Genomic DNA, 26,748 nt, shown 5'->3' with positions numbered 1-26,748 from the left:
TGAAAGGAAACTTATCCTCATTTGGGTGACTCTAGACCACATATGTCAAACTCAGGCCCGCGGGCCAAAGGTGTAATTATATTTGGCCCGCGAGATCATATCAAACGTGCATTACAGCTGGCTAGCCGCATGCTCCGCTAATACCACAAATCCCAGAATGCCTTGCCACTGTATTGACGTGTAGTCACGAACAGCAAGCGTCCCTCATTCTCTGTTGACAGTCGTTAACAACCATGCTACAGTCACATCGGGCAAGTTACTTCCACTCTCCACAAAAATGGCCAATCAAAAGATGGACAGGTAGGAGGCAGATTATCTGTTCACGAATATAAAGGACAGACCTGTTTGTCTTGTGTGTGGCGCTAACGTGTCTGTAATGAAAGAATATAACATAAGAAGACACTATGAAACGAAACATTATGAAACATTATGAAACGAAATAGAGTGTAGCAAACTGAGTTTGAATATATGTTTTCTTTATGTACTTTTTCTACTCCAAGGCATGAACTGTTAATAGTCGAAAAGGATTTTCATTGAATTAAATTATTATTTTTGGTTCTTTTATTGACTTAAGTAAAGTTGGCCACATATTCACAGATTCGAATTTCTCTAGTCAATAACTCCTGAGCTAAACGCTCTTTTTACACAAATAACACCTCTTTTTTATCGTAATAATGTAGAGAGGCATTCTCTATGTGCGAACACCTAAGAGACAGATTCCAAGGGACCGTCTGCAATGTGCAAAACCTGAAAAGCGAAAACAAAATAACAGTCAATAACTTCACTGTAATACACTGTACTGTCACTAAACTCAGATCACACATCACTGATGTCCTGATAGTTATACTACAACACTTATTTTGGGGTACAGGTAAATTTCAAACATTTGTGGAATGTTTGGGAATTCTTTCACTGTCCTCTTGGCCATCTGTACGGATAGAATAACACATGTACTGTCTCTTATACAGTAAAAATACAGTGCATGTTGTCACATCTATCTTAATATGTTTTTTAGAATTACCTCCATTACAAAGACTCCACAGTTGGTGGTATATTTTTGAAAGGTGTAGACAATTTTTCCAGGCTTCCACCTGATGTCCACTCAGTCCTCCTTTCCAAGTCGATTTCTACGCATCTTGAAATACTTTCTAAAATATAAAATGATAGTGATTTTCATTTAATTTTACCTCATTAATATATTTCACCTATTTTCCATAATCTATCTTTTATTACCCAAATTTGTAACAGGCCTTTTCTGAGTCCTTCGATTCGTTTGACCCTTGCATGGGGTCAACCACAAAAATTTGGCCTTTTTTTTGAACAAATGTCAAAAGCCCTGTCCAAGTAGTTGACAATGGTCTCCCTGTTAAACGACAGAAGAACACTTTGGAGCAGTGCCCAGCTATAATCTGTAGATTATAGTTTTGTGTACTGTGAGAGTTTTCGGACGAACTGCATTATCCAGAATGTGATTTGTGATATAGAGTGTTCATTTGTCAGCATCTCACAGACAGGGAGGAGAGGAGCATTCTCACCACATCCAGGCAGAGTGAGAGAGTAGTAAAGTACTCTTTTGGTCTGTCCAGGTACTTTTGATGCAACATTTCCTGTAGCATTAAGGTATAGTGTCAGTGGAGTCTTCTTTCTTAGGTGTTGCACAACTATGCTTACACCTGTTTCCGTGTACAAATGTACACTGAAGGGGTCCACTTGAAAGTTCTGTATGTACCCAGGCATTTTGTGAAATTTGGTGTCACATTCCTTGATGATATTTTGAGTGAGGTACATCTCCATGGACATGTCATCATGCATTCTTTTGTTCTTTCTAAACTCTGAACTAATCACTTTTAGAACATTTTTGTTCAGACTTCGTCTTATGTTTCCAGAAATTAGTTCAGGAATGTGTGTTTTTTTAAGTTTACTGTAGATGAATTGGCTAACTCCTTTGTGTAGGGCTCTTGCAATTCTCCCTCTTCTTGCAGTTGTTGCTGATCTGAATTTTCATTCACTTTTTTGTGTGCAATATGTCCTCGTTGTAGCACAGAGCTCTTAACTGGGTTGTTTCCCACTGGCTCCTTTTTCCTTCTAAAAAAGTATTTTGCACTGCAGGAAGGGAATGTACAAACTGCTGTAATATTTAAATACGGACTAATTTTAATTCTAAATACGGAGTTTTAATATGCTGGCGCTTGAAGGAAAGGGTACAACAGGGATTTTTCTTTCTGAAACTTTTGTACAATACATGGGTACACGGTTGTCTCAGTTGTGTAGAACCGTGCAGTGGAACAACTGTTTGCCATTTCTTTCTGTTCACTGTAATTATGAAACTTTTTGAACACACTGGCATCTTTCTCCATTGTTTTTTGTTCCATCTTTTTCCATGTTCAGTTTGGACTCCACTCTGCAATGACACATTCTCTTGTTTAACTTCTCCATCACTTTGATCTGTACCTCAACATCTGTGATGGCTTCCTCCACTTGAACTATATTCTGCAATGAACAACAGAATGTGTCATCTTCTGCAACATGTCTTTCTTCATCATTTTTGTCTGTCTTGAATACTGATGGCTCCTCAGTTTTACTATCTGTTTGCTTACTTACAATCAGTTGCTTTATTGTTCATTACCTGAGGATCATTTGTCTGTTGTTCAGTAACCAAGTCCCTTACTCCATTTCGGTTTGTGGTCCACATCATCCATTGCCAATGATGGTTTTTCTTATGATCTTGACCAAACAGACTCTGAGAGAGTTTAGACCAGATTTTTGAAGAGTAACCTGTATCTGTCTTTGAAATGTTAACACTGCTCTTTGTTCTGACCAAAGCGTCCATGCCACCAACCATTGCACACATGTCTTTCCTCTGCATCCACTGTCCTTTTTTAACTCTACCCATTTCGAGTAAAATTTTCTCTCTGGAAAAAAAAAGGGAACAGACAAATCTTCAAACCTTTCGTCAAGATACTTTCAGTTTGTGCAATAAAATCTTTTTGCAAAAAGAGAAGTCGGCACTACATATGTAAAGCCACAGTTCACACTTTAAACAAACACTTAAAACAAATTAATTAGGGCTGTCCATCGATTACAATTATTCATCAGATTGATTATATTTCTTGTTATTTCATTAATGTTGATAACTCACAAGAAAGTAAATTTATACATTGCATTATTGTTGCAAACAATACCATTTAGTTACCAGAGACAATTCTTTTAATAAGTTAATATCAAATGTTATAATGATAAATCATAATTGTTCATACATAGGGTGACCATATGTCCCCTCTTTTTTATACATATACATGAATGTGTATTAATCAGCAGAGAAAAAAAAATCGTCATTCATTTTGTAAATCCAGTTATTAATTTATATTTTGAAATTGTATTTCCAATAGAGATGAAACGGATACTCGGCTGAAACGAGTATCTGGTACGGATAAAGCACTTCTGCCGAGTACGAGTATTATACGAGTAATACGAGTCAATATCTGTGCTCGGATTGAATGAAAATCATCATTGGGTAGCTGATTGTGTCAGCGTTCTGTGATAGGCTAGTCACAGCGCCCCTCCCCTACAGTGATAGGCTAGTCACAGCGCCCCTCCCCTACAGTGATAGGCTAGTCACAGCGCCCCTCCCCTACACACATACTGATGTACTGTGCTGCTGTGTCTCGCTCTGCTCACTCACAGTCACACACAGAACAGCTCTCTGTCTCTCCCTCAGTCACTCGGGTTCGCGGGTCTTTTCCATTAACGTTTAGGGTTTCTTCAGCTTTTTACTTCGGGTTGTAACGTTAATAATACGTACTTACTAACCAGTAGAGTTCTGGTAAACATGGGTTCGTTCAGACGTGGTGCTTGCTTGGTAGAATGCGACTCGCATTGCGTCTCTGCCTGTCGGAGATTTTTTTCTTTTTTAAACCTTCAGCTGTCTCTAACCAGTAACCAGACACTGAGTGTCTGACACGTTTTTGCTGTATTATATAAAAACATAAAGGTAGTAAGCTAGTGTTATAAATATTACAAATTAATTATTACCGGTTAAAGCCCCGCCCATTTCGAGACCCCGCCTACTTCCGGGTTAGGCCCCACCCACTCCGAGTACAGATACAGATACAGATAATTCATATGGTTAACAGATACGGATACAGATAATGCTGTACTCGCTCATCCCTAATTTCCAACATGACATTCCCATATTTAATTATGAATGCATTCATTGATTTTTTTAAATGCTCTACTTGTGTTTTTATTTTCTTTATTGTATTGATGATTTCTATTGATGGTTTATTATCACATTTATTAAGTAATTATAAAATTTCTATTTTTTTTAATCTCTTAAAATAGCTGAATTACTTTTATTATTCTTTATAGATTAATACATCAAATAGCAAATTAACACCCTTTAAATGCCTATTTTTTATTGTTCTAGCACTTAATGGAATGCATTGTTACTATTTACGAGACTCTTCTGCATTTAAATAGTTGCAAATGTCAGTCACTCATCATTAACATGTTGTTGCGAATGTCAGTTGTTGTGAAAAATCTTAGTAAAAATAATTAAAGTATCACTCCTTACAATACTATAACCACAGTAAAGTATTAAGCCTTGCAAAATATTACAATTGGTGTCATAAGACATACGTAGGCGAGGTTGTAGGCCCCAGATGTTGTAATAGTTTTAAGGTAATATATGACTAACATGTAAATGGCCACACCTGAGTCAAAGTGTAAACAAGAAAAGAAGTTTATTGTGATAAATAAAAAAATGAAAAATGTGATATTGTTGTAAACTAACCAGACTCAGTGCTATCAGGCCTAGTCAGTCTGAGCTCTCTGATCAACAATGTGTGAGGAAGTGAAATTCAAAAGTTCAGCTGAAACAGGCCTCATGTATGGAGTAGGGAGAGACAGCTGAATCAGGCGACCAGCTCGACGGACCTGCTGATTCTGAGATTGAGGGTCTAAGGGAAAAGGGGAACCTGACCTTTAGTAGAAAGCTAAGGCTTAAAATATGCATGTGCAAGCCCAGTCTGGAAAGTGACAGACTGAGATCATAACAGAGGTTTAGTAAGCTTAAGGACTCAACATAGAACTCACTTATATACAAAGCAACATTATAACAGCAAGGGCTTAGCAAAAACAGCAATACAACATAACCAATATAATCGAGAACTTTTATCTTAATTCAAACTCATAAAGATAACATATAATCAATTATATAATCAGGGATGAGGGATGTGATAGCCTGGTGGTTAAGGTGTTGGATTACCGATCGGAAGGTTGCGAGTTCGATTCCTACGTCCACCAGTCTGCCACTGCTGGGCCCCTGAGCAAGGCCCTTAACCCTCAATTGTTCAGTGGTATAAAAATGAGATAAAATGTAAGTCGTTTTGGATAAGGGCGCCTGGTCTGCTAAATGCTCTAAATGTAAATGTAAATATAATCAGTAGAAATCATACAGTATAGAATAGCAAGAAATGAAATGAGGAAACTTATTTATTGTAAGCTGTAAAAGAGGATTAATACACAAGACATCTGTGTTATGGAAGATTGAGTTAATTACAAGGAGGGGTAGGGACAAAAAGATCTCTGGAGCCCATTTTAAACAAGATTTTTAACAATGAAGCATATTTTTTAATAACAATGCAGAAGTATGTCTGGAAAAACAACAGAAAAAAATAAGAGGCAGACTTGTTTCTCTTGTAATACGGGAAAATTAAAAGGGCAGACGGGTTTTTTTAGAAATAAGGGGAAGTCACTTAGAGATTTTGTGAAGTCAGGAGAATTTGGAAAGGTCAGGCGGATTACGTAATAAGGAGCCATTACCTGATTGAATAGAAGGCATCTAGAGATGCCAGGGTATATATTGAGGAGATTTCATGGGGAGGGGGCCTTTTTTTGCTTGCTTTTTTGTGTTCGAACTTTTTGGGTTGCAGGGGGATGCTCGCTTGTTTTTTTTCCATTTGATTGCTTTTGACTTCTGTTGAGCTCAATGGAACTGTTGGCTGCAATAAAGAAGTTTGCTCATTCTCATCCAGGTCTGGAAAGTCTTCTCATTGTTTTATTTGTATCAATTATAGTGTTATCAGTAAAGTTTAGTTTAAATAGTTAATATTCGGTTAAAAGTCTAAAAGTGTGGTTCACCCTGCGATGTGTCCACTCGGAGGCAGGCTCTGAGTTCCGACACAGTCACTCGTCATTAACATGTTGTTGCGAATGTCAGTCACTCGTCATTAACATGTTGTTGCGAATGTCAGTCACTCGTCATTAACATGTTAAGAGCCTGCAAATGACATTAAAAAACATTCCCTTTAAATATAACATTCACACTCCCTCATGAATTGATTAATTGCGTCATCTTATTTTTATATTATTTAATCAAACTAAATTAACAGCAGATGGACTGCCCCATATGAATAGGCTACATATATAGAGCACATCATGTCTTAAATTCACAAATCAATATCCCTAATATCCTTCAGTCTGAACAGCTATATAGGAATAATTACTAACTAAACCATAGGCTACAGTTAAAATATTATTATTAAAAGCAAAACAAAACATACTTACATGTAGGCCTAACAATGAGACTTGACCAGAAGATAAAATGTCAGACGACTCTCCCGATTGTAGTTTTTACAAACTAAAACATGATGGCATCTATAGACTTCACCAGCTTATAAGGAGCAACATGCATGTCTACAGAGCCGATCGGCCCTATACGCTCACTACGCAAGTTGCGTAGGGCCCCGCATATTACGCAAGGCCCCGCCTCCCCCTGCCTCATTTTACAGCGCATGTTAATGTTTACTGTGTAGATGACAATATGAAGCGGAGCTATCTATCTGGCCATGAAAAGAAAAAAAAGAAACAAAATGAGAGTGAAATGCGAGAACAGCAATCAGGTAAACTTGTGTTCTCTTCAGGTTTGATGTCAGCAAGAGCAAATAATAGTAAAGTTAAGTTGATGTGATTCTGTCTCTAGTATAGCTAAATTAGCTGTGCAGTGCTGCCAGTGCATCTCTTGGCCTGTCTGTCACACAACAATTTATTGCGTGAACATTCGCGTGAATAAACGCCCAAGGGCAACGGTGTTTATAAACGGCAGCTCTATAACCGTGCCGCACGTGAACATGCGTTCATATGTGCGTGCAATCGTGCACGAAATGACACCCGGGCTTTCCAGCAGCAACATCTGTGTGGGGACCAGTACAAAAAGTAGCGTGATAGCACTCCTAAATGACAATGTTTATAGTCTCTCAATCAAGGTTACAACAACGTTAATGCAATATGGAAACCAATGGATTTACATTGGAATGGGCATAATGCCAGGTCAATATGAATGCACATCCTCCGTAAATAATAACCATCAGGGATCAAGTATCGCTCTCATGCATACTATAAAACACAGTGATACGGTATGGCAAGCCATTTTAGCTTTTATACATTCACATGATATGGATTGTTGATATTAAGAATTCAGTTTTCAATACTTAAAATATAAATATTAAGAGTGTGATTTCTAGTAGTAACCATTGTTTTACTCTTTGACTGAGAGATGGAGAAAACTTTTTTAAAAGGAGGGAGGTTTGTAGTGGGAGCAGTGGGGTGACAAGTGTGAATGTGTGGCAAATGGTTTACATGGCTCAAGGGGTCAGGTAGGAGGCCCCTTAGCAGAGTTTTGTTTAGGGCCCCAGGGAGGTCACGATCGGCTCTGCATGTCTGCATGCATAATTAACAGGTTAAATGTAAGTTGCTGAATGGCTACTGACTTAGTCACACCCTGCAACCATAATTTGATTGGTGTAAAGGCAGTAGCCATGAGACAACCATGCACAATTGTATATACAATTCTCTTTTAAAATCTAGGAAAAAAAAGTTTTGTCTTCACACTTTTGCATATATGAAGAAATTACACAGAATCACCATTATATTAATGAAAAGTATACATTCTAAAAAATTTACATTTTACATTTTGGACAGTAACTTGATCTTTGTCTCCAACCAATAAGCAAGTGTGTGGAGAATCTGAATGTAACCTAGTTCATTCATTCATTCATTCATTCACTTTCTACCGCTTATCCGAACTACCTCGGGTCACAGGGAGCCTGTGCCTATCTCAGGCGTCATTGGGCATTATTGCTTTGAACAGTGTTTGACTGTGTGTGTGTGTGTGTGTGTGTGGGTGGGTGTGTAGCATCATTTCCGTAGATCATATTTTGCCCTCTGCTAGGCAAAGGCATATCAAAAGTGTGAAATATTTACAAATGTGTGGCTTTTTTTTTCTGGAGGCCTAATGAAATGCAATGCCCAATTTGTGTGTGTGTGTGTGTGTGTGTGTGTGTGTATGTGTGTGCATGTGTATATGTGTAAACCCAAGTTATGACACATTAAACTTTCCAGATGAGTCAAATAGACCCCAGGTCTGCACAAGGGTTATATAAATATCATATGTACTATGGCAATGACAAACCTTAGCACACAATTTTTTATAAATAAAACAGACTATTTTGTATAGATACGGCAGGCCTTTCTGAAGGTTTCCATGTCACACACAGAGGTTTGGCTTGCCTTGGATCTGAGCTACTCTGAGTGAACAAATGCAAATGAGCCAGGCCTCACAGGTGATGGGGGTGTTTGCACAACAAAAGCAGGAGAACAATGGAGCTGTAGGGGTCCTAGGAGGTGTGAGGTCCAGGGATTTTATGCAAATTTGCGCAGCCTTAGTAAATCTAGTGGCAGCCTGTCCATATCTTGTAGTGACCATCATTCTCTGTGTAATATGTTTCAGAGCTCAGGGAGGGAATACAAAAAAATGCTAAATAATCCAGAAATAAAACATTAGGTTAATTCTTGTTAATTATTATCCATGTATATAATAATTTAAAACCTAATGTGGATGTGTTTCATGGGGCAGCTTTGAGAGAAGTAATATTAAGATTTGAGAGATTTGATACTCTAATAATAATACATTATCATTTCTATAGTAACTCATTCCCACAGACTTATTTAAGATTTATTTAAGAAATCTTTGGTGTCAGTGCTTTGAAACTGAATGTTTTGAACTATGAGTCTGAATGTTTTGAACCATGGCCAATAAAGGCTTCTGGACAGAGGACTTGTCATTTTCTGTTTTCTTAGTAACATAATCTGCAATTTTCATCTTATTATTAGCTGAAAGAAATCGACAGGATGGTGATGAAACCTCTGCTTATAGCTACAGTGCAATGTAACTAATAACAGGAACTTACTCGGTCTGTGGACCTTTCACATGTCTTTCTTTAACGTGTCAGGCCTCATTGCAACTTTTTCATAGTTTATTTTCATATAACAGCACAAACAGAAGTGTTTTGTGTATTCTGTCTTAATTATATACTTTTCTTTCTCACTGTCCTTCTTTCACAGGTCATCATGACAGCCAGCATGTTGTAACTGAGGAATGAGCTCTGTTTTTGTTTTGGTTTGTTTTGTTTGCAGGAAAATTCAGTTCAGTGTATAGTTTAAATTTTTCTTAATTATAATAATATTTTCATTTACACTCAGACTTCAGGGACACAGCATGCTTTTATTGTTATTCTTATCTTTGCACTTCTTTGACTTACTGGTGGATATTCTAGTCCAGATTAGGGGTCACAACAGTGCATACCCTTCTAACTACATGTGATATCTTAATGGCTAAGGTGCTGTGCTACTGCAGGTTGTGGGTTCAAATCCCAGGTCCACCAAGTTACCACTGCTGGGTCCCTGAGCAAAGGCCTTAACCCTCAATTACTAAGTTGTATAAAATGTAAGTCACTCTGGTTATAAGCGTCTGACAAATGCTAATTGATAAGAAAACCTCTGGATTTTGACTATTTTCCATTGTTGCATCAACTGATTACATTACCACTGCAGTATTTTGCTCCTTTTTTATTCATAAAGTCTATTTGTTTTACTCTGCAGTTTATCTGACTCATCTGGAGGTCACACAGGATTTTAGTTGTTTTCTACCGCTCCCTGTGATTTCTCGCATTATTCACATTCATCTGTTTATGCACAAAATCAATGCCCTGTTTACTGCATACATTATCATGTGTTGTAATTGACTACATGTAATTTGGTTTGTGTAATCAGACTGAGTACTTGTGAACAGATGAGGATATTTACATCAGATTATCTTTACATGTATAAACAATTATTATTATAGTATTTCTTTATTGCAATATATTGAAGGCAATTTATCAGCAGATAAGAAAAATAATGCTGCATATGCATTAGTACTTGGTAGAATTATTATATTATTTCATTTGTAAACTATGACTGTTTAGTTATTACATGAAATATTGTATCAATTAAACATTTACAAAAAAACACGGAATGAAATATGAAAAATCTATATAAAAAATAAAACAACAGATAAGTGAAAGGGTAAAGAGTCAAAATATAAATCAAAATCACCAATCCTCAGAATACAGAATACATTTGGCACAGGGGTCGGCAACCTTAAACACTCAAAGAGACATTTGGACCAGTTTCCCACAGAAAAAAAACACAGGGAGCCACAAAACCCATTTGACATCTAAAATGAAGATAACACTGCATATATCGTTTTTTACCTTTATGGAAAGTATAGAAAAAACTGTACTGTGTTGCATTTATGAAATCATTGAACTGCTACCAAGTAAACAAAATTTTATTTCAGGCAAACAAAAATATTTTGCACAGTTTGAACTACCCTTAACAAAAAGATGCTGGGTTGAAAGTTACTTTCAAATAAAATGTCTCCTCTTCGTATTCATTACATTAAAATTTTAACTTGCCGGCTGCAGCAAACCAAAACTGCGTCTGCTTCTGTTTGTCGGATTTCGCAAGTCGTAAGTAGTTTTTAGTTTAAAAAGTAACTAACTAAAATAAAATAAATTTGAATTAAATATTTATTTTCCAAATCTACAGGGAGCCGCAGCAGAGGGATGAAAGAGCCACTTGCAGCTCCAGAGCCGCGGGTTGCCGACCGCTGATTTAGCAGAAACCAGCTGCCATGTAGTGTTTATAAATGGGCAACAGTGTTTTTTAAATTTCTGGAGAAAAAATGGTACCCTTCACTTCCCATTAACTTCCCATTCACCAGCATTATCAGAGAAAACAGCAGGACTGCTTTCAGATCAGGACCATTTCAGCCAACATGAATACCTCCATATGTATAAATTTGACCACATTTCTCCTCGTCTGCTTGCTAATTTTCTGGAGCTGATGTGAGTTACTGGCATTCAGACAGGAAGTAAAGGAGGATGTAGAAGTCTTGTAAAAGATCCCTGGAATTTTACCCAACTCAATAGAATGCACCAATCAAGGCCCAGGTATTAAAATGATACATGTACATAAAACAGTATTTGTAAAATAAATTTATTACACAACAAACATGTTCGTTTATGTCAGTGCACTTTGATTTTATCCACTTTATTAAGCTGTGTGTTTTAGCAGAACCTCAGTGAGTGTCCGTGACAGTTCTTGAGAAGTGAGAAAGCCGCTAACCATTTTTAGACAACATACTGCGTGTGAAAAGGACATTATATACAACACTGTACTGTAGGTGCTTTTTAGCCTTTACTGCCACCCACAGCAAGCATTTAGATATTGAGAGCAAACCCTCAGTGAGAGAGGAAGTGTTTTTGATGTCTTGGACTTCGATTAGCTTTGAGTCAACAGTGTGAGCCGAGCTGCTGCAAGACTTTCACTAACACAGCTATGACAGACTTTCATGGATATCATGTTTCCATCTTTGGGGCACTAATGCTTGGGATTCTTCAGGGTATGTAGAGAGATAAATATTAGGCATTTCTAATGCATATAGAGACATAAACGTGTAATGTTTCACATGAATGAGATTTGTTATTCATAATAATCGTACAGTAAGTCCAGTGGAAATAATTTTACATGGTCTATGTAAAATGTTCTAAATATACTCTGGATATACAGGTTGAATGACTAGATAAACCTTTTGTAATGTATTGCTGATGACCACCATATACAACACCATAGCATTGAAGTCTGAGTGAAGATTAAATGTATCAGAGAGACAAAACCAAGTCAAGACCAAGACCACACACAGCCAAGTCTATGTCAAGACCAAAACCAAATGCTAAGATGTTTTCATTTGTTGGCTGTAGTATCTTTCTAACCTGATGTGAAGTTTCTATTCACTTAATTAAATTCTTTGGTATATATATATATATATATATATATATATATATATATATATATATATATATATATATATATATATATATATGTATATATATATTTTTTTTACAATAAAGTAAGCAGGACATACATGTTAAGCTTAGGCCATTCTTCTAGAATGTGCTGTAATATAAACCTATTTTATATAATGTCACTGCAAGATTTGAGGTCCTGCATGAAGAAAATGAAATGACAGTTTGACAACAGAATAAAAATGTACAAATGAATGTAAAGTTCACTAATATGCCTAGCAAATAAATTACTACTTCATATTCTTATTTTCAGTAACCATGTACCTGACACAGAGAGCATTTACTTCTGAAAACCAAAATGTTTTTAAAACAGTAACCATTGTCAAACAAAAGCTAACATTTTATTGGGTTACAGACATCAAAAAGTAGTAGGAAGTGTTGAAGCCCTTGCTTTGAATCTGCAGGACATCACTAGGTTCTCACTCTGCTCTGGTGTGATCTTCATCCATGCTTCTCTTTCACAGGTCAGTAACTATAATGAGTTTTTTAGTAATAACTTTGTTACCAAGAATTTTCCAGAGATTTTCAGGACTCTGGCCATTTCTTTATCTCATTGTTACTCGCTTTATGTAACTTAGACTTTACTGCTTTCAAGACCTTGACTAGTCTCATGACCACCCTTAAGTAGCAAAATACTAATTTTTTGTTCTTTAAAATTGCTTTTACAATGAAGTGACCAAATATGGGCATTCTTTAAAAAATGTCGTGCTGCAAAGATATTCTAAAATATTTGAGGCTTGAAACCGATTACAGATATTAAATAATGATTTCTATGCTTTCAATAATGAGATATACTTTCAGTTAAACACAAGTGTAATGTTTTCTTGACTCATGTAATTATACTGACGTACGTGTCCCTTAGTGACACATGTTTTCGGATTGCGTAGGAAACTCTTCTGCTCTCCCACTAAGAGATGTGTCCTAGTTTGCACGGCTTAGTGTTGAAAACACAAGATCAACTATCAAAGTTGGTCTTACCTTGAACGCAGGTGTCCTTCGAAGTCCCCTCAGTCTTCTAACAAAGGATCCTCTTCAAGTTCTTCTACCTAATTTATTGTTTGAATCTTTAAATATAGGAGGCAGACAGACCTTTTTGTCTTTTCAGGATCCTCACAATGGGAGGCCTTGTTTTTATTAAAAGTAATGTAATACAGATAGATGCGTGTAATTTATGTAAAATAAAAGAAAATTACAAATAACAACTCATTCAAATAATCAAACAGTATTAGAATAAAAAGTACAATTAATAGTATTAAAAGTAATTAAAATGCAAAGATTATAACAAACCAAGAAACACTCTCCAAGTGTAAGCTTGTGTTTATTCTATGATGCACACAGAGTATAACATGCACTGAGCTTGTTTACAATAGAATGCACACACAATGTAATTCAAGACAAGCTTTTATACATTCTGTATCATTAGATTAGATTAGATTAGATTAGATTAGATTAGATTAGATTAGATTCAACTTTATTGTCATTACACATGTACAAGTACAAGGCTACGAAATGCAGTTTAAGTCTAACCAGAGTGCAATAGTAGCAAGTGCAGGATATACAGTTTGTACAAGATTTAAATAAGTTAAGTAAGTGGTAATATGGAGTAATTTGGGGGGGTTGGCAGTAGAATGAAGGACAGTAGTATCAGAGAGTGGCAGAGTTCAGTAAAGAGACAGCTCTAGGAAAAAACCTGGAGGCACCTATTGCAAGTTGGATTTCACTGTCAGGTGTGGCCCCCCTTTGAGCTTTCTCAACAGCCAATATCTCGTCCCCCAAACATTTCTCATCTCCCAAACATTTCTCGTCTGCGACTCTGAATGCTACTAATGTTTTCCCCACTTTATTTTCAATGTTAACACTTCTATATATGGTTATATGGTTGCAGTTAACTCCCTGCAACTGCAAAGCTGTGATTATATAGGACTGATGCTTTCACCATAGAATTCGACAGCAAGCATTGAAACACTTCGCATGCAGATTTTCCCCCAGAAAATACACAGGTTGAATGACTAGATAACCCTTTTGTAATGTATTGCTGATGACCACCATATACAACACAGAAGTAAATGTTTTTCAGAAGTAAATGCTCTCTGTGTCAGGTATAAGATTACCGAAAATAAGAATATGAAGATAAATTGTTTTAATTTAATTGTGTAATTTATTTGCTAGGCATATTCTGTGAACAACATACTGCTAGAAAGTAAATAAGATTTAGCTTTTATAAATGAATATGAATTGTATTTAAATACACACTTGTCATGTTGACCTGATATGTGCTTCAGATACACAAAAAAATAAATCTATGGGCTAAGTATTGAAGTTGTCATTGTTATTGTAGCCTGATTGTTGCTTTTCCTTGCTACAGGTCTGTGTGTTGTTTTAGCTGATACAGACCCAGAGAAGGTGTTTAAAACTGGGAGCTCCCTGGATCTAAATGTACCATATCCAAATGATTCAATTGTTTCTTGGATTTTTAATGGTAAAAAGTTTGCTATCTACTCTAGCCATAATTGCTCATTTAAAGGTGTGCAATTTAGTAGAAGATTAAAAGGTGCTCATGATGTTATTGGAGTAACGCTACAAGATCTCCAACCCCAAGACTCTGGAACATTCTCCATTGTCGCATTTACATCTGAAACACAGTATCCTACACAAAGTATTAACATTTCTATTCAAAGTGAGTATACAATGGTTGAAGAATCCAGTGAGTAACTATAATTAGAGTAATGAAGAAATAGAATTAGAAATAGAAATATAGAAATAAAATTTACATTTGTAGTATAGACACAGTTTCAGACAATACTTTGCTGCACATGTGATAAAAGACTTTTTGTTTTTTTTTTTATGTTTTTTACATGTTTTACTGTTTGTATTTTAAATACAAACAGTAAAACATGTAAAAAACATAAAAAAGACAGATTGATTAATTGGTTGATTGTTAAGGTTTCTGAGTTTTAATTCTGCAGCTTTCTGATAACAGAACCCATAGAAACAGTTGATATTATTTATATGCTTCTTGTTTTAGATATGATGAAGGTCAGACTAGTCAAACAGGGTAATAATTATAAGAACCTTTGGGATGAACTGGAATTTTGAATGTAACCCAGACGTCAGGAAAAAAGAGGTCCGGGTATTTCTCCCAAACAGAACTGGAAGTGCTTATGCAAGCTCATGGTGAATATGAAGACAAATAAAAAAAAAATTATTTTGCAGCGGCAAAGGACAGAGAGTCAGCTTGGGAGAAAATAGCTGCTTGAGTCAATGCGTAAGTTTACATTTTAATTACTTTTATACAGTGTTGGGTGTAATTAATTACTAAGTATTCTAAATATTGTAATTTAATTAAAGACTATAAAACAATTCTGTAAACAATAGTGGATGTAACATCAAATGTAAGTAGACCAAATTAGTAAGTAGACCAATACTTTCTAGAGATAGTAATTATTACATTAATCTAATTAGACCGGTTAAAGATGTAATTTGTAGTTAGTAATTAAGAACTATTTTAGAGTAAATTTCCAACTGTTATAATATCAGAGGTGAAACTGGAAGAACAGTATTTTATTAAAACTAAAATTATTAGTATTTTATTAATTTAATTTTCATGTATAGGTGCAATCCTATACATGAAAATAAAATGATTAGTATTTTATTAATTTAATTTTCATGTATAGGTGCAATCCTGCAGGCATTGAAAGAATGTGGCAGCAGATTAAGATGACATATAAAAACATAATTCAATCAGGTAAGACTTGAGCATATCATAGGTGTAGGGTACCTGGCTTTACAAACATTTGACATATTAAATAACTAAATAACATTCAGTGTATACTAGTGCAGGGGGCACGGTGGCTTAGTGGTTAGCACGACCCTCACGCCTCCAGGGTCGGGGTTCGATTCCCGCCTCTGCCTTGTGTGTGTGGAGTTTGCATGTTCTCCCCGTGCCTCGGGGGTTTCCTCCGGGTACTCCGGTTTCCTCCCCGGTCCAAAGACATGCATGGTAGGTTGATTGGCATCTCTGGAAAATTGTCCGTAGTGTGTGAGTGCGTGAGTGAATGAGAGTCTGTGTGTGCCCTGCGATGGGTTGGCACTCCGTCCAGGGTGTATCCTGCCTTGATGCCCGATGACGCCTGAGATAGGCACAGGCTCCCCGTGACCCGAGGTAGTTCGGATAAGTGGTAGAAAATGAGAGAGAGAGTGAGTATACTAGTGCAGCAGCATTTTTATCATGAGTCTAAATGTTCAATCTCATTTGACTACTCAGCTACAGTAACAAAGAAGGCAGGGGCTCACAAAACAGGGGGAGGACCTGCACTACCACCTCTGACAAATGAAGAGGAGATGGTCCTGAGCCTTAATGCTGGAAGACCAATGGCTCAGGGAATTCCTGGAGGATTTCTTCAGAGCCAGTCACTTCAGATTTAAGTGCCTTCATAAAATGTAAGAGGTCTACCTACAGTATGTGTACTTTTTTATATAGACTTTTCGTGATATTTCCATTTATATTACTTTGGGTTGGGTTTTGGTCCCAACAGATTCACATGGTAATATCTGTCTCTTGGAGCCTCCTGTCCCAACAGAACCCCAGGCAGATGTAAGCAGCCTACTCAATACACCATAAATTATGACAGTGTTATAAACTGTACTTTATGGAATGCTCATCTTTACAGGATGGTGGGGATGATGAAGAAACTGTTTCTGCTGCCACAGAGAGGCCTACAGAGGTAATGTTAATATTATGTGTCTACACATCAAACAATCTACACATTCACATTTCTTCACATTTTTATGTGGAGTAGCCTATAGAATCTAAGTTTATATCTATAAATGGTCACTCTTATCTGAAATCCTAAAGGGAATTCTAATTATTTGGTTACTTCCAGGGGTCGCAGCAAGATATTCTTGACTGAATGTTACTGTATTTATCAGGTTAGCCTCATTTAAACCAATTTATACACCACTGACCTGCAATCCTGTAAAACTCCTCTTTGATGACTCTCACTGGTTTGTGCCCAGGAAACAACACAAAAATGGTCAGAAAGCGTTTAACCCTCCAGAGCCTGACCATTTTGGGACACTGGCAGAGGTTCTGACATGCTCTTACATTTGGTCTTTTTTCAGTTACTTCAAAACACATTAATGGCTAATATCACATAACACTGTATTCAGCACAAACTGGGCTACAATATTATGTAAGTAAAATGTATGTTCATGTTTGTATTTTTAAGTAAATGATGTTTATGTTTGGTTAGTAAAAAAAGAAAAAGAAAAGTTGCTGAAATAAGGCCAAGAAACACATACTAAACATTTGTTCACAAACAATAAAGTTCTCTACTCTTGTAGAGTTGATAATTTGCTACAAAAAGATGTAAAAACCATTTTACCCACTCATTCACATGAAAGAATACATTGATTTAACTTTTGTAAGACAGTTTTTGTTATGTAAAGGCAATATGCAAGGGAGGGTCAATGGTCATGAATATTGATGATTCACACCTTAGGAGGCCCAACCCCCTAATGGCTTAGCCTGGATTGTATTGACAAAATAATGAATGTGGGGAGACTTAAAGAGAAAATCTTTTGCTTGTAGTTTAATAAAATAGTGTACAATAAAGTACAAAAGACTTAAGATTTTATTTATATCTGTACTTGACAAAATAAGACTTATTTTACCAATGTTAAAAAAACATGAACAATGCCCCCATGCGAGCATCAAACGAAGGTGAAAGTGTTGCAGCCGGTGCAGGTGAAGACAAGAGTGATGCAGCCACATTCCTACAAAAGTTTTTAATATTTAATATAATGTATTCTCCACAGTAACAAACTTATAAAGCAATAACTAAGGCAGTTAAGCATAGCTGAGATAAGATAATTGGGTACAGAGATGCGCTGTATATGTTTGTTAACGGGCCATTACCAGACATATTTATGGATAAACATTAACACATGACATATCTCCAGGCACATTTACAGCTCAGCGACACCACATCGATACATTTACACCGAACAGATATTAATTACCTCATTTAAAAGTAGACTTTTCAGGCTTTCATTAAACATATGTATCATGTTCGTGTGATAAGTATTGGAGTTATCAGTTCATGTTTGTAACGTGTTTCAGGAAGATGGTCAAGGACACAGAGATGTCTGAATGCACACCCTGGTTATTTTATTTATTTGCCAAAAGCATAGCGTTTTGTTGTTATTATGAACCCCCTTAACCAGAGTGACATATTTTGTTTCAATTTATACAACTGAGCAATTGTGTCCACAAAAGCTTGGTGGACCTGGGATTTGAACCCATGACCTTCTGATCAGTAGCCCAACACCTTAATCACTGAGCTACCACATCCCACATTCCCTTTCATGCTCTCTGCATAACTGAAATCTGGGCAATGAATGAGGTGTTTAAACTTCGCTTCCCCTTTAAAAAAGGGGAGGAGACCGAAAGAAACTCTGGGTTTACTGAAGAAAACCTGCTCCCGACCAGGTTAGGTTCACAGTGTAAGTTACTATGGTAACCGACTCTTAGTATAAGTTACCTCTCTTTCAGAAACGGGCTTAACTTAACCTGCTTTCTCAGGTTTAACTTACCTCCCTTTCTGAAACGGAAAACCCAGAGTTTCCCTCATTTCAGGGTTAACATACTCAGAGTTTTCACTTAACCTATTTTCTGAAACAGGCCCCAGATAGATAGATTGACTGATGTTTTTCATTATACATTCAGACCCCATAAGAGCTGTGCAGATAGAAAAGACTCAGAGGTGGCTGTTACCCACAAACAGCTGTGATGTTGATTTGAAATGTGCAGCACTTGGAGCTGAGAATGTTTTGCGAGTGAAGCTCACCTGCAGTTTCGGCTCTCACCAGCAGAACAGTTACACTGCACTGTACTGATATTAACAGAGTCAGCTCCAGTTTTGCTACAGAGACACTGAGCTGTACTGTAGCTTTGAAACAGGTACAAATACACTTTTCCATCTTGCGAGTTAAGACTAGTCTCAAACTAAACTTTAACCACACAAGTTCAAAAATGGCATTGAATAGTGTGTGTGTGTGTGTTGTCTAACATGGAGAAGTTTCACTGCCAGTCCTTAAACCGATCGGTAGTCTTGTAGTGGTTTCTCCATATCTGCTGGTGACCATCATTCTGGCTGTAAAATGCTATGCATTCTATCTATCTATAGAATGTAACGCAAAACGTACAAGGGGTGGCACTCACTCCTAAACTAGTGTGTCCAATACAGAGGTAAGTTATCCTACTGTATGTGTGCACAATGTATGTCGCATGACATCTTACCTGTCCACTTTTCCCCTTTACCCGGAAAACAAGTCACAATATTCACAAACGGTGACAGAACAGAACAAAAGAGCGGTTACTACATAAACAGTACGCAAACTCACAAACACACGGCTTTTAGACAAAGGGTGACAATGATGATGATTGAGATGCTCAGCCTAACTTGCACTCCTCTGGCGGCGTTTCTTAAAAGTAATGGGATGATGGATGATTGGAGCCCGGACCCACGGCGTCACTTTTAAAGCCGGGAGATTGACGGTTCAGTGGACCAATGGGGAACTGAGGATGGAAGAGAGACAGCGCGAGAGAGCAAAAAAAAGGAGCAAAACACAGGCACAGCCACACAGACGTAACACTCCCCCCCTTAAGAACAAACCACAACTCACAAATCACAATACAAGAGTACTTTTTACACATGAGCCAAAACATTTTCCGTTCCCTTCTTATGTTTAATTACTAAGTTGAAATTATGTAATGACAAAGACCAACGCATTAATCGTTGATTTTGATTGAACATGCGTGACAAGAAAACTAGAGGATTATGAACGGTGAAGACGGTAATGGGTAGATTGCTAGAACCAACGTAAACTTCAAAATGTTGTAATGCAAGTATAAGGGCTAAAGCTTCTTTCTTTATGGTGGAATAGTTAAGCTGATGTTTATTAAACTTGCGCGAAAAATAACTAATGGGGTGATCTATTTATCCTCCTGAAGAATGACAGCCCCAGCACCAACACCACTGGCATCAACTTCTATTTTAAATGGTAAGGCACAGTCTGGAGACGCAAGAACAGGTGCATTACAAAGAAGTGCTTTAACATTACTGAAAGCGTACTGACACTCTTTAGACCAAACAAATGGCTTGGGATGGACTAAGTAGTGAAGTGAGAGGATATACAACCGTAGAAAAGTTTTTGCAAAAACTTCGATAATATCAAGCCATGCCTAAAAACAGGTGCAGTTCACGTCGAGTAGTGGGAGTGGGAAAATCTATGATGGCCGTAACCTTGGCGTCGACCCGGGCGAACCTGACCATGACTGACCTCTTTACCGAGGTAGGTGACAGTCGCTTGACCAAACTCACAATTGGCTAGATTAAGGGTTAACGAGGCCTTGTCAAGACACTCAAATACCGTCCTCAGTGAACGAATATGCTCAATCCAGTCCATTGAATAAACCACAACATCATCCAGATATGTATTACAATTTGGCACACCTGCCAATACTAAGTTCACGAGGCGTTGAAAGGTTGCTGCTGCGTTTCGTAAGCCAAACAAAACAGAATATTGTAGTAGGTGATCTGGGGTTACAAATGCAGAAATTTCAGAGGCCTGGGACTTGAGTGGAACTTGCCAGTAACCTTTTAACATGTCTAATTTACTGACAAAATTTGCTGATCCCACATGGTCTATACAGTCCTCCATGCAGGGCAGTGGATAACTGTCAGGCCCCATCACTGCATTTACCTTTCGGTAATCGGTGCAGATTCTAAAAGTTCCATCAGGCTTGGGAACGAGTAGACATGGGGAGCTCCAAGGACTACAACTGGGTCTAGCTAAACCATTCTCTAAGAGGTAGCTCACCTCTTGGCACATAACAGATCTTTTAAAGGCATTAACACGATAAGAGTGCTGTTTAATAGGGCGTGCCCCATTTACATTGATGTCATGATACAACACATTTGTTTGTCTAGGAACATCACTAAAAAGAGAGGGAAAATCGGAAATCAATTGAATTACGTCAGACATCTGTTCTGTTAATAAATTCATGAGATATGATGGAAGATCTTTTAACAACTCAGAGTTCGCCAGTCTTGCGCATTGCTGAGGAGCATTATAGTGAATAACACCATCCTCATCAGCACCTGAGATATTAGGAGGGGCTCTACTGGTACAGCTACAGAAGAGACAATGGGCCCAACAGTCTGATCTGCAGCATCAGACGGAGTTTTTTCTCTGCCGTGGTACGGTTTTAACATGTTTATATGACAAACTCTGGTTTGGCGTTTCCTATCAGGAGTGTAAATCATATAATCTGTATCACTTATTTTCTTTTTTATGATATACGGTCCAAAGAAACCTGCAGAAAGTGCTGAACCTGGTACAGGTAAAAGCACAAGCACACTATCACCTGGCCAAAAAATCTAGCAACCGCCTTGCGATCATACTGACGTTTCATGCCTTTTTGCGTGGTTGTCAATGATTCTTTAGCCAGCAAACAAGCACAATGTAGACGTTCACGACATTTGCTGACATAATCTAACACGTTCATTTCTGGACTTGAATCAGTCATCATCTGATCTTTCAGAACGTTTAAGGGACCTCTAACATTATGTCCAAACACTAGTTCCGCAGGACTAAACCCTAGGAACTCTTGTACCACTTCATGCGCCGCGAACAATACCAGAGGTGTGGGAATTTTTTTAATAAAATAATGCAAAATACACCACGGACTAGGATAAAGGTGAGCGGGGGAGAAGAAGCATACATCAAGAGTCAAATGTTATACTGTGCACAGGCCATTAGACGCGAGCAGGTCCTAGGCGTAGGCCATTAAAGGTAGAAAATAATTAACCCAGAAACCAACACACACACAGTAAGGCAGAAAGGACACATGAGCACACAATGGTAAGGCCCAAAACTGAACATAAGTTTTAATAAGAAGATGCAAAATCAAAAAGAGTCACTTCTTAATATAAAATGGTTTGACAGCATAACAAGGAGGATATTGAGTCTTTTTGTTAACATGCCATGAAGCTTGAGTTGAGACTTCGACCCCTTAACAGCAGATGTGTCACTGGGCTGACCACGACTCTCCATATCCTGGATATAATGAGTAATGACCTCAGTGAGAAGATCAGCAGTTGGTGATGGTGTAGAAAGGTTGGTTTCATCCAAAAGTTGTGCGACCCAAGCAGAGATTGAAGCTAGAACACATCACAAGTCCATACAGCCTCAGTAAGCATGTACAGCCTCTGGCCACTGGGTTAATAAGTAAACTAATGGCTACTGCACACCGTATCCAAGGATACAGAACAATAGAAGAAATCATATAAAGAAAAAGAGATGTTGGTAGGCACCAAGTTTCCAAAGTACAAGAAATCCATACATACCCATGAAAAAGTGTGTTGTGTTGAGTTGTGCTGAAGAAGACCTCAGAAAGGAGAATAAAGTCTAAAAGCACTTATAAGCTCCATGGCCCGATGACGTAGGCTGTAGGCTTAAGAACTATAGGAGCGGGGCCCCTCGGTTAGAAGATAATGGGAATTTAGATGGCCTAATGCATAGGTAAAACATTGACCATTTGGAAATAATGGTAATTTTCTGTAAGCGAGTGAAACTGAGTATGTGAGCTGTATTATGATTGGATAATGAGGGAGGGTATGGCAAAAGGGGGGGCATGTCAGAACTGTATATAAGCTTACTGTGATCAGCAGTGTTTCAGTGCAAGTATCGTCTACTGGACGAACTTGTATCCCTGGTACCAGCTGGTTCATTGCTGTCTATACGACTGTCAATAAACCTACCTCAACTGAATCCAGTCTTCGTGAGTTTGGCTGATCATTTCTTCGTTGAATTTTAACTTAGAATTATTGTTTAAACTTATAGTCAGATTGCAGGAGCTAGCCTGGGCCAATGTAGGTTGGAGGCGATTTTCTTCTACATTGTTTTGGCGAGAAAGCCAGGAGAGTCTACGGGGGAGGCGTGGGGAGGCGTAGCGCTGCCGTCCAGACCAGACAACTTTGGCCATCATAGGAAAAGGTAAGCAGAAAGCCTGTTAGATCAAAGTTTCTGCTATAGTCTTGTGTGGTCTGTACGGCCGGAGCAGCCCCATTTTTGGGACGGATCAGTTCCGTGACTATCCCAAAAGAACCTAGTAAGAAGTTTTGATTTTATAAAACCCAAAAGATTTATTAAAGTTTTGATTGACTTATAAAGAATCCAAAGGATTTTAACAAGAAATTTTTGAGTAATAAAGACCCAAAAGACTTTGTTAAAATTTGTGATTGATTCATAAAACCAAAAATTACTGCGTGTTTCCATGTGGACATAAAGACTGGATTCGGAAGAGACTGTGTAAAGTTTGCAAACATTGATTGGTGGAAAAGTATATATGAGATTGAGAGTGATAAGTATATGTGCACATTGAGATTATTGTTTAACCTGTGGCTACCGCTGTCTTTGAGTAAAGACAGGTCTGAATGGACAGGTTGTGTGAGTTAGTTGAGTTTTCCCGAGATACCGCTGGGGTATGTTGCAGCACAAAGGTGAATAGAGGAGGAAAATAGATTCATTGTCTTTATATAGAGAAGGAAAAAGCAAAGGTGGGCAGAAAGGAGTGTGTGAAAAGGCTCATTGCGGACTGTCAAGCGAGACAGTAATCTGAGTGTTTACTTCTCTGTATAAACAGCTGCCCCAGGGCTGCATGGTCGGAAAGATCTGAAATACCGCTGTGAAAGGCACAGGACGGTGTGGTCAGATCAGCGTGAAGATATTGCGTTAAAAAAGCTCGCGAGAGAGCGCTAAAGTGGAGTTGCATTGCTGTGTATGATTTTATGTGTAAAAAGAGCTGGATTTGATTTGCATTGCTGTGTGTGTGATTTTATGTGACAAAAGTAGATCTGCATTACTGTGTGTGTGTTTATGTGACAAGAGTGGATTTGCATGGCCATGTGTGATTATTGTGTGTGATTTTCTGACAAAAAGCTGATTTCCCTGCTGTGTGTGATTTTGTATGACTAAGCTGATTTCCCTGCATTGTGTTTCCTAATGTGTGTTGGCGTAGGAATATTGTCTTATTTGCTTTTGTAGGTGTTGGTATATTACCAGTGCCCCCGCCTAGCATTGTCAGTTCTGTTGGCATATCATCAGCTGCCTTAGAAATAGCCCTTGCTTAACATATAGTGGTCCATAGAACTGTATAACACTCATTAAGTGCTCAAAGTAACCTGAGCAAAGGGACTCCTGAAGAAGCCCCAGTAATAGATTGCAGAAAAAGTGAAAATAATATAAAGATTAAACAAAATACGTGTTGAATATAACACTGCAAAATACATTTAATAGAACTAAGATAAAGTAAAAACAGCCCCGAATGATGAATGTTGGTTCCATGCTGTGTAGGCATTGAAGAAGGTAATAGCGTTAGCGTAGCCTCAGAAGTCTGTCGCACAGTAGCTCCTAATCATCCAATTGTGCAACTGTTGTCAGAAAACCCAACTTATGATTTAACAGAGACCAGACTAGAGGGCAATAAGCTACACTTCATAAGATACAGATTAATTAGATCCCACAATCAAAATAGACTAGTGATAAGATACGTTGAAAGCACCATTGAACCAGAAGAAGAATCCCTAAGGTAACACTCCACAATAAAAAATGTAGGTTTGAACCTGGACCTACATTGAACATAGAATAATCCAAAAGTACTGCTGAAAGTTCCCTACGTATGACTACATGGTGGTACACCGTCCTAGCACTATACCCAAGCTTCTTGAGATTTGAGGAAGAATATAGAGACCAGGTTCCCCCAAGAATATTGACGGTGTCGGCTGACAGCCCACTAGTGTTACTACTCCTTACCAATCCAGGTCGTGACTTAATAATCACTCAGTATTACGTCGAAGGCCGACGTGTTAGAAGATTTAAGCTCAAGTATTTTGCAGGTGGCTACATAGTGGTAGTTAATGAGTTTTATGACTGTCTGTATTGTAGAAATAGTGAGACACCGGAAGAAACTAGTATCTAAAGGACGAGCAGAGTAAAGCCCCCGTGAGAGTAATTCTCACTTGGTACTGTTGGCTCCCTCTGGTGGCTGAGGGTCTTATGTCGGACAAGTTAAATGGTTAATGGCACCACAAGATATACTTATAGAGACGAAAGGCATAAGAACACACTTTTGGGACGAACGAACGTTTAAAGATAAGTGTGGGGTTGAAAAGTGGCAGTCGAAAGAATTAATTGCTGCTAAATTGTGGTATCTGACTAAGTGGACTAACTTGTTGAATTTACAGGTTGAGTTTCCTGAGACTGATTGGACGCAAACACTTAAAAAACTCTGGGAACCCACACTCCTAAGCCCAATATTACGGAGACTGGTGGAAGATCCCAGTGCTGCTAAGGCCACCATCCCTTTGTTTGATTTACTAAAAGATCCAGACAGTGAAGAAGATGAGCCTGCGATAGATTTAAATCAAGCTTGACCTATCCAAAACAACTACTGCTCAGGACTTACAGCAATAGTTGTAGAGTTAAGGAGTGTGAATTGGGAGAGAGGATTGGCAGTATCTGCATTGATAGAGAAGATAAACACATTATCAGAAGGATACTGGAGGAAAAAAACAGTCAGGCCAGCAATAACGGTCAAGCAGATAAAGGTACATTTGGTTTGGTCAAGAAACGACCAAAACTTAGGAGAAAGAAGCAGTGCCCACAGGGCGCTACAAGGGTGTGTCATGGGAAAAGTAATAAAAACAAGCCAGCCAACACCGGCAGAAGTGGTGATAGCTAAACATGAAATGGTATGACAGGACGCAGGGAGTGTTGCAATGGCCTAAGGAAGGGACATTTAGGCTAAAAAGGTGTGAAGAAGTGAAAGAAATGTTGAGAAGATGATAAGACGAGAGGAAAGAGGATAAAGAGGCTAGAAATACATAGCTGGTTTGAAGAAGAAGGCAAAGAAATAGAGAGAAGAGAAGAAGCGATACAGAAAGTGATACAGAAAGAAGAAGAGGAAGAAAAAAGACGACAAGAGGGAGACGGGTGCAGCGAGGAAAAACCCCCACCCTATGCGACACATCATGGACTGCAGACACACAGAAAACTGTATCCAAATGTAACAAATGGTGGTACAGGAAAACAATGGGAAATGGATGAAAATTGAAGGAACAATAACTGGAAGAGTGAAGCTGTGCGGAGAAGAAGATGGTGTGGAATCTGGACAGTACAACAGAAGATCAAGACGCATGAAGGGACTAAGAGAAGAAAGCAACAATAATCTGAAAGAAATAGGACTCTCCACCAGCACACCCTCGGCACCAGTGGAAAGCGAAGTGGAATAAGAATGTCAAGCTAACAACCCCAGAAATGAAAAACACTCCACAGAACAAGGACGGTCAGAGGAAGAAGACACCAGAATCAGGACAACACCAGATAACAGTGGCGAAAGAAATACAAGTGGACTTGTTGAAAGAAGAGTGAAGGG

The 26,748-nt window shown here is 38.0% G+C and overlaps 1 protein-coding gene and 1 pseudogene across 3 annotated transcripts in view; one reads left to right on the top strand and one right to left on the bottom strand.

Moving 5' to 3' along the window:
- Nucleotides 1-26,748, bottom strand: part of LOC132848014 (uncharacterized) — an 82,311-nt gene that overhangs the window by 40,198 nt on the left and 15,365 nt on the right. The gene's annotated exons all lie outside the window — the stretch shown is intronic.
- On the top strand, nucleotides 11,630-25,747 carry LOC132848077 (uncharacterized; annotated as a pseudogene).

The sequence above is a fragment of the Tachysurus vachellii genome, chromosome 7, assembly GCF_030014155.1.
Source record: "Tachysurus vachellii isolate PV-2020 chromosome 7, HZAU_Pvac_v1, whole genome shotgun sequence".
Taxonomy (NCBI): Eukaryota; Metazoa; Chordata; class Actinopteri; order Siluriformes; family Bagridae; genus Tachysurus; species Tachysurus vachellii.
This window is presented reverse-complemented; position numbering and strand designations above follow the sequence as displayed.